General features: G+C 47.0%; 1 long non-coding RNA gene across 1 annotated transcript; it reads left to right on the top strand.

Moving 5' to 3' along the window:
* Positions 1-463: 463 nt before the first annotated feature.
* On the top strand, positions 464-5,346 carry LOC141373134 (uncharacterized). The gene is made up of 3 exons (XR_012378835.1): positions 464-1,311; positions 1,502-1,803; positions 4,484-5,346. It is a non-coding gene; the product is annotated as an uncharacterized lncRNA (long non-coding RNA).
* The last annotated feature ends 7,846 nt before the right edge of the window (positions 5,347-13,192 follow it).

Raw genomic sequence — 13,192 nt, 5'->3', positions numbered from 1 at the left:
CCGGTGCCACCGGCTGAAGGCAGAGTGACAGGTAGGCATCCACCACCCTCTGCTGACCGTTCATGGAGCCTTCAGGTGAAGACCCAAGTGAACTCCAGGGAGCTGAGCCCACAACGCATGTCTGCAGTGGTGACAGAGCTGGGGATGGGCTAGTCAGAGAGGCCCTATGAGGAGGTGAGAAAATAAGAAGGAAAGGGGTTGGAATAATCCAAAAAGACCCCTGACGGCAGCTCCCGGTGAATGGCACGGGCAGACCTAACCCTTTACGGGGCTCAGGACTCACTAACCTGGGGGAGGCTCCACCTGGGCCCTGGGGCTAGTGACTCTGGCTGGACTCGAGTAGGAAGCCTGGAACTGAGTCTTCAGAGGGGACCCCGTGGAAGAAGGGCATAGAGAGTGTGCAGAGGCAGGACCGGAAACAACTTCTTCTTTTCTTTTAGAGTTTATTTATTTATTTGAGAGAGAGAGAGAGAGAGCACGAGCCAGGAGAAGCAGCAGAGGCAGAGGGAGAAGCAGGCTCCCTGCCAAGCAGGGAGCCCGATGTGGGGCTCGATCCCAGGACCCTGGGGATCACAACCTGAGCCGAAGACCAGACGCTTAACCGACTGAGCCACCCAGGCGCCCCCAGGACCGGGACCTTCTCTACAGAGGCCATCTGGGGCTGGGGCTCTGCTTCCTCCTTCCCCTCCAGGGCCATTCAAGGGTTCTCCTGGAACGGGGCCCCTCCCACTCCTTCCCTTTATGATGAGAAGCAAGTTGGCCTGGAGACTAAACCAGCACAGCTCTCCTCTGGCTTCACTGTTCACATCGGCAAAGACCTGAACCCTTGCAGGCGTCTGGAAAGCTCTGGGAGCTCGCGAGCGGGGATTCTTGCTGCATCTTCTGACATGCTTCACCTCCTCTGAAAGAGCATCGCCCTTGCCGCATGGCATTGTCATTGTCTTTTTGTGGCTGAGTCCCGTCCTATGTACATAGCTCAAGTGAATTCGACTGTAGGTGTCCAGAGAAAACTTTAAATAAAAAATAATCTAAAGCGCGTGATTTTGCCAGCCGGTCCCCCACCATCCACATATGCCCTGGGGTGTGAATCCGTGAGCATTTGTATCCAGTTCTGATCCTCTCTTGCTGGGAGCATCCCACACACCAGTGTTTAAAGCTACGATGCATATTTTTCATACAACATGACCTCAGAACACAAGCCAAGCGAAGTGCTTCCTCTGGTGCTCAGCCACAGAAACAGCCATCCGTCCGAGCGCTGCAGGGAAACCGGCTGCGTTCTACTTATTGAGAGGCTGCATATCAGATGCCAAGGTACCACCTCCCCGAGGGATTTTTTTTTCCCCAAGAATAAATTTGATTATACTTGATTTTCCTCGTGACGTTGACGTGAGAATTTACCTAGCCGCTTCCAGAGATGCAACTCCATCCTGGCTTTCTTCCTTGCTGGGCTGGGAGCGCCTTGAAGGATGGGCCGTATCTAATTCACGTTTCTTCCCCCCAGGTGTGTGCCTGGCACACAGTAGGCATGCTACCGTGCATGAACAAAGCAGCTCGAGGGCAGCCGAGGACAGCTGCCTGGATAGCCTTGCTCATTTCCCTGGGGGTGGACAGACTGAGATGGCAGATGATGATTGGGTCATACTCGAGATCTCGGTGAAGGTGATGAACGTCTGTCTACGCTGTGCTCACCCGCTGTACCTCCCAGTATTTCTTTGCAGCCTCTATCTTGTGTTGGTAAAACCTGAACAGCTGACACACACTGTGAACTCTCGCCTCTTGTAAGGGACTGCAACCCAGCACACAGTAAGTGCTTTGTGCTTCTAAGAGTCTACGCTCTCGTTTCTCATTTGCTCACTAGACACTTGGTCTTAGGCTCCTTTGCAGGATTCCTTTTTTTTCCTAACTTCGAAACATTTGGGAGTCCTAGTTTCAGTCTTTGGCTCTGTTCTCTCCCCTCCTCCACCTGCTCGTGCATCTTATGTGGTCCTGCCCAACCCCACAGATCTCAGTATTGTTGTGCACCGTGCTGTTGTTTAGTATGCAGCCACCGGCCACGCGTGGCTACGGAGCCTGTGAAATGTAACAGGTCCAAACTGAGACGTACCGTCAGTGTGCACACATGCTGGATCTTGAAGACTTAGTGTGGAAAAAATGTAAAATATCTCATTAATACTTTCATATTGATTATATATTGAAATGATAAAATGTTGGCTCCACTGGATTAAATCGAATACATGAAAATTAGCGTCATCTGTTTCTTTAGGCCTTGTTTTTAATGTGACTACAAGAATTTTTTAGATTATCTGACTCACACATTATTTCTGTAGGACAACTCTGATCTATACACTGATGACTCCGAAATTTCTATCTTGAGCTTTTTTCTCTGAGTTTTAGAGTGATGTATTAGTCAGGGTTTTCTGGAGAAACAGAACCAATAGGATGTGTGTGCACGTGTGTGTGTGTGTGTGTGTGTGTGTGTGTGTATTTATATATATAGATAGAGAGAGAGATTTTAAGGAATTAGTTTGCCTGATTGTGGGGCTGGCGAGTCCAAGATCTGCAAGATAGGCTGGCAGGCTGGAGACCCAGGGTAGAGTTGATGTTACAATCTTAAGTCTGAAGGCAATTTGCTGGCAGAATTCCTTCTTCCTTGAAGACCCACAGTTTTTCTCTTAAGGCCTTCACATGATTAGATGAAGCCCACCCACAGCACGGAGAGTCATCGGCTTCACTCAAAGTCTACTGATTTAAATGTTAATCTCATCTAAAAAAAACATACCTCCACAGCAACATCCAGACTGGTGTTTAACCAAATAGCAGCACCATGCCCAGCCAGTCTGACAAATAAAATTAGCCGTGACAAGTGGTTTGACCAACTTGGCATCCCCACGGAGTCATGCGAAGGCCATCTCAGACATCGTGTGCCCCATGCAGACCCCTCTGTCCCTCCCCGCTCCAGTGGGTCGGGCTCCCATTCACCCAGTTGCTCAGCCCAAACCCTAGGAGTCGCCCATGGTGCCTTTCTTCCCTCCCCTCTCCTGTCCATCAGCCAGTCCTGCCAGCTCTGCCGAATATCCTGATTCTGACACTGCCACACTGGTCCAAGTCCCCGTCATATCTCACCTGCACGTGACAGTCCACCTCCTTGCTTCCCCTGCCACCCACCTACACACAAGTCACACAGCAGGTATGCTCTTCTGTTTAAAACACCAACTTACCAAGGAACCCCCAGTCTCAAAACTCCGATGGCTTTCTATCACATTCAGAATAAAATAGGAAATCTTTACTGAAGCCCACAAGATGCAAAGAGCAGCCCTTGCCCATTTCTCTGAGCACCTATTCTTCTACTCACCCTTGGCCAAAAGGGCCTTCCTGCAGTTTCTCAGATGTGTCAGGGGCATTCCTGTCTCAGGATCTCTGTATGCTTGGCCCATCCCCCTGGTCTTGTGCTCCGTCCTTCCTTTCCTTCCGTGCTAAGGCATCATGCCAGGCCCACCTACTGCTAAGAACCACCTCCCTTGAGCGGACACGTGGCTTCTTTGCACCTCCTCAGATGCTGACTTTTCTGTGCGAGCCTTTCTGACTTCGCTTGCCACATGCCCGTGGGGCTTCTGGGCTTCAACGCCAGGCCACGTAACCTCTGCTAGGCTCAGTCTCTCATCGGGAATGACAATAACAGCAGCTTCCTTTCATAGTTTGGTTTTGGGGGATTAAAGTGACAATCTTCATAAAGTACTGGCCCATGGTAAATATTCAACAAATGCCAGCTAAAACATTGCTGATTTTAGTAGTGAAGCTTACAGGTTACAGAACCCCGACCCATGCAACAGGCCAGGGGCAGCCTATAGTCCAGGTTTCTGGCTGTTTAGGCCACCCCAGCCCTGACTAAGAGCCTAAGGGGTAGAATTATTTGGGGGGAGGGTGCAGGGTACATAATTCGGTTTTTATTTTTATTTTATTTTTTAAAGATTTTATTTGACAGAGCGCAAGCAGGGAGAGTGGCAGGCAGAGGGAGAGGGAGAAACAGGCTCCCCACTGAGCAGGGAGCCCAACGTGGGGCTCGACTCCGGGACCCCGGGATCGTGACCTGAGCTAAAAGCAGACGCTTAACAGACTGAGCCACCCAGGCGCCCCCATAATTCAGTTTTTAAAAGAGAATCAAGTTTCACATTAAATACAAAGTTAGCAGTGGCTACGGAGAGAGGGTTCAATATTTTCCCTCTTACTCTGTGTCGGCTTTATTGGGCTTGAATCATCACTGTCTTTCAGTCCTCCTTTCTTCCAACTCAGCACATTTGGCCTTATGGTCCCAGCAAGGGACATACTGATTTTAAGGTGAAATTTGTTGTCCTGGCAAGTTACGAGTATACTGGGAGAACGGGCTTCTCACAGAAGCTGGCACATACAACGGGAAGTGCAGCCCCTAATCAATGAAGAGATAGAAGGAAGCAACACACTGCTTTCAATGCATTTTGTTCTCTAGATGTGGAGGAACTGTAATTGCAAACTGCTAATGGGATTTGCAGATGTCATCTCAGAATCTTCGAGAAACGCAATACAGGAGGAGCACCGAGGGACTGGAGACAGATAATGTGGCAGGAATTTTCAAAATGTAGAAACAATAAGAATATATGAACACCAGACGGAATATAACTCAATTTTGCTTTGATGATCCGGAGGGTGATTGAGAATTGTGCCTTGCTTCAGGGTCATTACACTAAACAAGCTCATTGTGTACTGTAAACGGACAGATGTTCCCATTAACACACTAACTGCTAACAGTTAGCAGCTTCCTGGGCAACAGGGGTTGATCTGTTAATAATCTCTTCCATTTATTGGCCCCCTCTGTGCCAGGAGCCATGTTAAGTGCTTTCTTTACATTTTCTTATTTCATCCTTTCTGCCACCCTATGAGGTCTGCATTGGGAGGAAGTTAACGTGGAGTGAAATAGCACGTGCGCAGCTATCGGGGGAAAACGTTAAGATCCGAGACTCCAGCACAGATGTATTTGTGTTGTAATTGCTCTCAACCATTACTCACTCTGTGCTGCCTAGAAAAACCCAGACTGGGTCTCGATGAGCAAGAGGCCAAAGAGAAGTCAACGGAGAGGGAGATAGTGGTGAGGACCAGCAGGCAAGGCTTCTGTGAAATGCTGTACTCACTTCACAGCTAGGGCAAACTTTCCATGTTGGAAATAACAATGTCCATATGGGAATGAGCGCTGTTTGGCATGCAAATGCCAGGAGCTGCTTTCAACGAAGGATTCAAAGTCATGGCACATGACGTGAACTTGTGAACTTGACTGGAGACGTGGGAATCTAGAGACTCACCCTGTCAGATGCTTAACCAACTCATTTGTCTTGTTTTTTAGATTCTACATGTAAGTGAAATCATAAGGTATTTGTCTTTATCTGTCTGACTTAATACCCTCCAGTTTCATCCACTTCATTACAAATGGCAGGATTTCATTCTTCTTTATGGCCTAGTAATAGCCCATTGTATGTGTGTGTTATACACATACACACACAGACACACACACCTGCCACATCTTCTTTATCCATTCATCTATCAATGGAAATTCTGTTACTTTCATATCTTGTCTATGATAAATAATGCTGCGATGAGCACAGTGGGGCACATGTCAAAATAGTTTTTGTTTTCTTCAGGTACATAGCTTAGTGGTACATCCAGTGGAGTTACTGGATCGTATGGTAATTCTATTTTTATTTATTATTATTTTTTTATTTTTTCATTACATTTTTTTTAAGATTTTACTTTTTTATTTATTTGACAGAAGAGACACAGCGAGAGAGGGAACACAAGCATGGGGAGTGGGAGAGGGAGAAGCAGGCCTCCCGCTGAGCAGGGAGCCCGACGCAGAGCTCGATCCCAGCACCCTTGGGATCATGACCTGAGCTGAAGGCAGACGCTTAACGACTGAGCCACCCAGGCACCCCTGGTAATTCTATTTTTAATTTTTTGCAGAACCTCCAAACTGTTTTCCACAGTGGAGGCACCAGTTTGCATTCCCACCAACAGTACATGAGGGCTCCCTTTTCTCCACATCCTTGCCAACATTTATTTCTTGTCTTTTTGGGACCAGACATCCTGACAGGTGTGAGGTCATATCTCGTTGTAGTTATGATTAGCATTTCCCTGATGATCAGTGATGCTGAGCATCTTTTCATGTGCCTGTTGATCATCTGTACGTCTTCTTTTGGAAAAGTGTCTCTTCAGGTCCTCTGCCCATTTTTAAATCAGGTGGGTTGTCTTTTGGTATTGAGTTGTATGGGGGTTTTATATATATATATTTTTTGGATATTAGCCCCGTATGAGATATGTCATCTGTGAATATTTTCTCTCATGCAGTAGGCTGCCTTTTCATTTTGTTGATGGTTCCTTCGCCGTGCAAAATCTCTTTAGTTTGTTGTAGTCCCAAGTGTTTATTTTTGCTTTTGTTGTCCTTGCCTGAGGAGACAGCCCCCCCCCCGACAAAATACTGCTAAGATTGATATCAAAGAGCTTACTGCCTATGATTTCTTCTAGGAATTTTATAGTTCCGGGTCTTACATTTAAGTCTTTAATCCCTTTTGAATTTATTTTTGTGTGTGGTATAAGAAAGTGGTCCAGTTTCATGCTTCTGCATGTGGCTGTCCAGTTTTCCCCACACCATTTATTGAAGAGACTGACTTTCCCCCATCGCATATTCTTGCCTCCTTTGTCATAGACTAATTGGCCATATAATCATGGATTTATTTCTGGGCTCTCTATTCTGTTCATTGATGTATGCATCTGTTTTTGTGTCAAAACCATACTGTTTTGATTATTGCAACTTTGTTGTGTATAGTTCCTTCTGCCTGGAACACAAACATATCTGCCTTCATCTGTATCCCTCAGGTATTACCTTAGATATCACCTCACTTCCTTTGGGGAGTTTTGTCTCCAGAAGCTCCTACGGCATCTCCGAGCTAGTGATGATCGCACTGTGTTATCACGTCCGGACTTCATCTAAAAGGACAGGGACTGAGTCTGTCTTGCCTGTTGTATCCACAAGACCTCTGCAGGATAGCCACTCAGTACTGTTGGATGAATACACGGCCATACCCTAATCTCTAGTAGTTTTAAAGAAAACAAAGTCAAGTCCTAAAAGCAGCTCTGGTTTGGTCCCCAAGATAACCAGTATGATATAAGCAGCTCCAGGGAGAAAGTGAATGAGTTTGAAAAGAGTCACTAGCTCACTTCTTGGCAAGAGCTGGCTCTGACAAGCTCTTGCAATTCTACCTCTCACGAGAAAACATTTGGTTTATAGGTTGCTCTGACTTGGCTTCGAAAAACCAAGAACACATTCAATTTAATTACCATTCAGCATTAGTAAGCATGGATTCACAGAAGTCTTCACTCTACTCTATTTATTAAGAAATCCATCGACCCTCATTTTTCTAGACAGGGCAGTTTCAGACACTTCCTGTCTCCAAGAAGTCATTGCTAATATTGAATTCCAATAGTATGTGAAACTGTGGCTGGCAGCCACTAAAAGATGCTTTAAACCCCAGCCCTCCCTTGATAGCCCAGCAATTTGTAAGCAACCTAACAGGCAGTGGAATTCATAGAATTCTTGAAATCCAAGCCTTTCTTTTTTGGTGGCAAGAGCCAAGGGAGGATTGATAGACCCAGAGGAGCTGCTTTGGGAATCAAAGTTGCATGCGTTCATTCACCCTGTGTTCACAACGAATTTTTTTTTTTTTCCAGAAGACTGGGAAATGTACCCTGACGTGACAAGGGGAAATGCTAGAACGTATTTACTTTCTCCAACTGGAAGGCAGATGCCGTTCCCAGACCTCACTCAGGCAAGGCAGGTGGGGGCTGGTGCCAGCCAGCTTGGGCTCCTGCCTGGTGCCGGACCTCAGGTCTTCGGGAGATGAGAGAGCCCATCTGCTTGCCCAGCATGGCGCCGCTGTAATATGTGCAGCGGGTACCTTGTATTTCCTCTCTGTGGGGATTTAATGTAATGTCTGTCGAAAGCAACCAGAATCTCAAAAGCATGGAGCCTTAGGGAGAGAAAGGGCCTCAAGCTGTAAATAGCAGCAGAATGAAACACCATGTTTTTTGTTGACAGGTGTTCCCTGGGGAAGGTCCCCCCGCCCAGGAGGAGCTCTGTCACCAGAGGCTTTCAGCACCCCTGACAGGACGACATGACAGTCCACAAAGAGGTGTAGAAATGACTGCTCTGTTATTACAACAAGATTAAATGGGACTCGCTGTCAGGGACAGGAATGAGCAGCAGTGATGCTTTCCTTCCTTTCTGCGGAGAACGGTCTGGCAGTTGGATTGCGCGTGGTCTCTACAATTAAGTCCGTCATGCAATTAACAACTGGTTTCACAGAATCGCAGGCTGTCACAGCTCCCATAGAACTTTGATGCCACACATCCAAGGTTCCACAAAAGGTGTTTCACAGAGGAGGCACCCCAAACTCAGAAGTGATTTCCCCAAGTTGGGGGGGGGGGGGGGGGCAGTTAGAAGCAGAGAGAGAGCTCAATCTCCGAATCCAACCTGCTATCTTTCATATGGTGCTACTGCCCCGAGGACACAGCCCTGCCTCCTTGGGGTTTAGACAATCAGCAGTGGGTCTGTTTGGGCTGCTATGCCCAAACTACCATAGGCTGGGTGGCTTCAACAGGAAACATTTGTTTCTCACGATCTGGAGGCTGCAAAGTCCAAGACCAAGACTCCAGCAGATTTGGTGTTCAGTGAGAGCCGGCTTCCTAGTTCATAGATGGCCACCTTCTCAGTGTCCTCTCAGGGTGGAAGGAGCAAGGCTCTCTTTACAAGGGCACGAATCCCATTCGTGAGGGCTCCACCCTCACGACCTAATCACTTCCCAAAGGCCCCACCTCCTAGTACATCACCCTGGGAGTTCAGATTCAGTGTAAGAATTTTGTGGGGATTGGGGCGCCGGGGTGGCTCAGTCATTAAGCGTCTGCCTTTGGCTCAGGTCATGATCCCAGGGTCCTGGGATCGAGCCCCGAATCAGGATCCCTGCTCAGCAGGAAGCCTGCTTCTCCCTCTCCCTCTCCCACTCCCCCTGATTGTGTTCCCTCTCTCGCTGTGTCTCTCTCTGTGAAACAAATAAATAAAATCTTAAAAAAAAAAAAAAAGAATTTTGTGGGGACAAAACAAAGGCTCTAGTGTGGGTACCAGAAGTACCTAGACCCTCACAGCGGCTCAGTGGGAGATAAAGAGGCGTCTTACTGCCCAGGCTCTGCCTCCTCCCTGCTTCCTGCCCACCTTTCCTTTCTCCCAAAACAGAGACCGAAAAGCCCAGAGCAGGAAGGTTTCCAAGACTGCAGAGCACACTGTCATGGGTCTGTAAGTCACCAGGTGGATTGAAGTTTTCTCCCACGTTCAGCCCATCCTGACTGCTTCTTTCAGACAATGTGACCCGTGCTGACCAGAAGTTTAGCCATTTCCTCTTTTCAAAGTAAATACTTGTGAAGGGGACAGTGTCAAGGGGCCTAAGAGGGTTTTGTGGGGGTGGGGGAGGAGAAGGGTGTCAGATACCCCAAGATGAAAAGCCAGACTGAGCAGGAAGAATGGAGCCAGTGAGTTTTTATTCTTAGGGGCACAAACTGCATGACAGCCCGTCCCCAGCCTCCAGCTCCATGTTTATTTCCACAGCCAGTTAGTGAAGAATCTCCCAAGTCACTACAGACTGTCCCCGATGATCGGGGCAATGGGCTTTTTCTGCAGCCCAGATTTTCTACCTAGTGCTTCAGGGGGCTAATGAGCTGCCAGCTTCTCAGCCTCATGGCAGGTGTGGGGGGACGTGCAGGGTAGGGAAAGGGTGATTTGATCCCCAGGCCTTCATGCATCTGGAGGCGAAACTCCAGTGTCCGTGGCAATCTTGTCCTGCAGCGATTAGGCTGAAAGTCATTAAAATGGGCTTTTGCAAATAAGGTGGGGGAGGACTAAGCGGAGAGATGGGCCCACAGGCTTGATCAGTGCTCCTTCCTCTGCAACTTGACGTGAAATATAGATGATAGATCTCAGATATCAAGGGAGAAAAAGGCACGTTCGTTCTCTCATTCTATTTGCTCGCCAGGCAGGAGTGGAGCCAGCAATCTGCTCCAAAAGGCTTGGCTCTCAAACGTGTTGAGTTCTGCCTCATCGTTAGCTTCCCTAAGAATATTTTCTTCTTGAAAAAAAAATTAAGTAATAACAATTGCTTTAGGGTCTACCTAAAAAGGGATAACTTGATTTTCTTGCAAAACAGCTAAGACTGCTGGTTCCTGGTAAAAGATCAATCTTTTCCTTATTCCAGTGTGTTAGCCAGTCTGCCGCTGGGAATTTGCCAAAGTAAATAATCCTAAATTCTGAAAAGTCTACATTCAAGACTATGTTTTTTATGGCACTACTTATTAGCATGAAGAAACAGTAAACACTTTAAATATTTAATGATAGGGTGATAATGGTTAAGTAAACTGTGTGAATTCCCAGTAAGGAATATTATTCAGTCATTACAAGTGATGAGAAAAATGCTAAGTCCACTGGGAAAAAAAAAAATACGAGGATATAAAATTAAATCGTATTCATGCACCTCTCTAGAGACATGGGAAAAACCTGCCATAAAATTTCCTAAAGCATTAACAGTGATTGCAGAAGGGTGGCAGGATCATGGATGATTTCTTTTCTAAATTCTCAGTTACATAATTGTATATTCCTGATGGAAAAATATGACTATAACTTTTTAAGAAAAAAAATTATTGCACCGACCACTAAAGACATTTCGTTCTTCTGGACCTAGGAGGTGGCTGTCTGACTTGAAAGAAGTCCCCGTGTAGAGGACTCAGCAGTTCAGTGACTCAGCGTGAGTCACCCGTAAGTCTGTCAGGTAGTTGCTAAGACACCTACTGCTTATTAGGTGGTGTTCATAAAAGTGTGGTCTCTAGAACTCCTGCTCTTGTCCACACTGGTCACGTGAACGCAGACTTTGCCAGCCAGAGCCACGTGTTACAGCAAACCAGAAAGCGGGGGTGACCGGGGGTGAGAGGTCAGGGCAATGAGGAACCTGAGGATCACGGGTTGGGGGCGGCTCTAGTCTCCAGATGGGCACGTGGCACTGGGGAATGAGATGTAACAACAGCCCATCGGTCGTCCTCAAATATTTGAGAAACTGGAACCTTGTCTTGTTCTTAACATCTGCTCCCTTTCCACTAGCAAGTTGGTATCTTTATCCAAGAGTGACCAAGGAGAAGGTCACTCTTTATTTGTCGCCCTGGATCTGATTCTCTGGGTGCCGTGCACTCTTTCAAATCCAGTGGCAGTCCTATATGGCATCTGCCAGGCTCATACCCTCACCCCAGCCCAGCCCACAGCCCTGTCCCAGAGGGTTTCGCTGCAGGAGATGAACAGGGCTGATTTGCCAATCACTGAATTCTTCCTTTGTAAGTGCTTCAGTTCAGACATGAAGTGTGCAGCCCTTGTCATTATTTCTATAGATGGAGTTGTTCCTCCTCCTCCTTTGCTGCTGTACAAGTCCATCCATGCCACGAAGAGTTTCATGGCACTCACCGCATGCCAGCCCTGCGCTAGGCTCTGGGGCACTAAACTACCCCAAATAGACTAAAGTTTTGCCTCTGTAAGCTTACATTCTAGTGAGGTAGGAAGAGTTAACAATTAGTAGGGTTTTGCATGTATTAATGTAATACTCATCCCAACCCTGCTGGATAAGTACTATTATTATCTCCATCTTAGAGTTGAGGACCTGGAGGCACAAACGTGCTGAGCAACTCATCCAAAGAGACAGAGCTGGGGCGCCTGGGTGGCTCAGTTGGGTAAGCATCCAACCCTCGGTTTTGACTCAGGTCGTGATCTCAGGGTCATAAGAAGGAGCCCTGGGTTAGGGTCCGTGCTCAGCGGGGAGTCTGCCTGAGATCCTCTCCCTCTCCTTCTGGCCCTCTTCCTGCTCTCGCATGCGCACACTCTCAGTCTCTCAATCAATAAATAAAATCTTAAAAACAAAAACAACCCAAACAGACAGAGCTGATGGTCCTCCCTCTTCCGCCCGGGCTAGATTTGCCTCTTTGTGGTCCATATTTCTCCGACTCGGCTACCATGTTCCTTGGCACCTGCCTGTTGTCAGGAAATTCTCCCTCTGCTGCAGTGGGCTGGGAGACGTCAGGAGGACTGGGTGTGAAAAGAAGGACTGGGAAGCTGAGGACTCCCTGATACGCTGATTACCTCTAAATGACGTTGTGTGCAGCATTTATCATACAGACTGTCTCAGTGTACCAGCCTCAGGCTTCCTTGGGCCAGCTCATGAGAACATCAGTTACGTTTTCTTAGAGCACACAAAAACAAAAGACTTCCTTTCAAGTAAAATGTTTTCTTACCTGTAGCTCACTTTGGGGACTATTGTCCTAACCGACTGGGATAATTGCTAAATACAAGCTAAGGATCAGCACTGTGATGAAAGCACCTCCTGCTACAGACCAGGGAAACAAGGGGCAGCCATCCACCGAGGTTGGAGGGGATTCTAGCACACCAACCCACAATGCTGAATTTTTAGTGACAGTGTGATTATCATTGCCATGATAACCATGACAGTTATTAGTTCAATAACTTTTTAAGGGCATGAATCGAATAGGAAATGCTAGATGACCTGTTCATATAATGTCACCTACAAACATTTTTCTGATACACAGTTGAAGATTTTGAAAAGATCCTTGATAAGGAAGACATTTTCCCTAGCCTCTGGTGTCAAATTAAGAGACACAGTATCCTATTTAGGGTATTCCTCTAGAACCATTTTTCTCCTCAGGATTACATCCATTCTTTTGTTTTTAAAATGAATTTTACTTATTATCATATTAGCCTAATATGTCTTGAGTGCCTACCATATGTCAGGCATTTTCCCGGGCATTGATCAGAGATAAATAAGGCGACAAAACCTCTCAGGGAGTTTATGTTTTGGAGAGGGGGGAGGATAGCCAATAAAAAGAGTACAAATAAGTGTCCTTTTTGTATACCCTGTAATGTCACTTGGTAATAACCACTGTGGGGGGGAACTAGATGAGGTCAGGAGAGAGAACATGAAGGGGAAAGGTAGTTTTAGATGGCTCTCTGAGGAAGTGACACAGGCGGGGGCTTCAGTGGCAACAGTAGAAGTTTCGGACCTGGCTGGGCACCAAGGCC

The sequence above is a fragment of the Callorhinus ursinus genome, unplaced genomic scaffold (assembly GCF_003265705.2).
Source record: "Callorhinus ursinus isolate GAN/ISIS: 27379988/994484 unplaced genomic scaffold, GSC_fseal_2.0 scaffold7, whole genome shotgun sequence".
Taxonomy (NCBI): Eukaryota; Metazoa; Chordata; class Mammalia; order Carnivora; family Otariidae; genus Callorhinus; species Callorhinus ursinus.
Note: the sequence above shows the minus strand (reverse complement) of the source record. Positions and strands in the feature narration are given on the sequence as shown.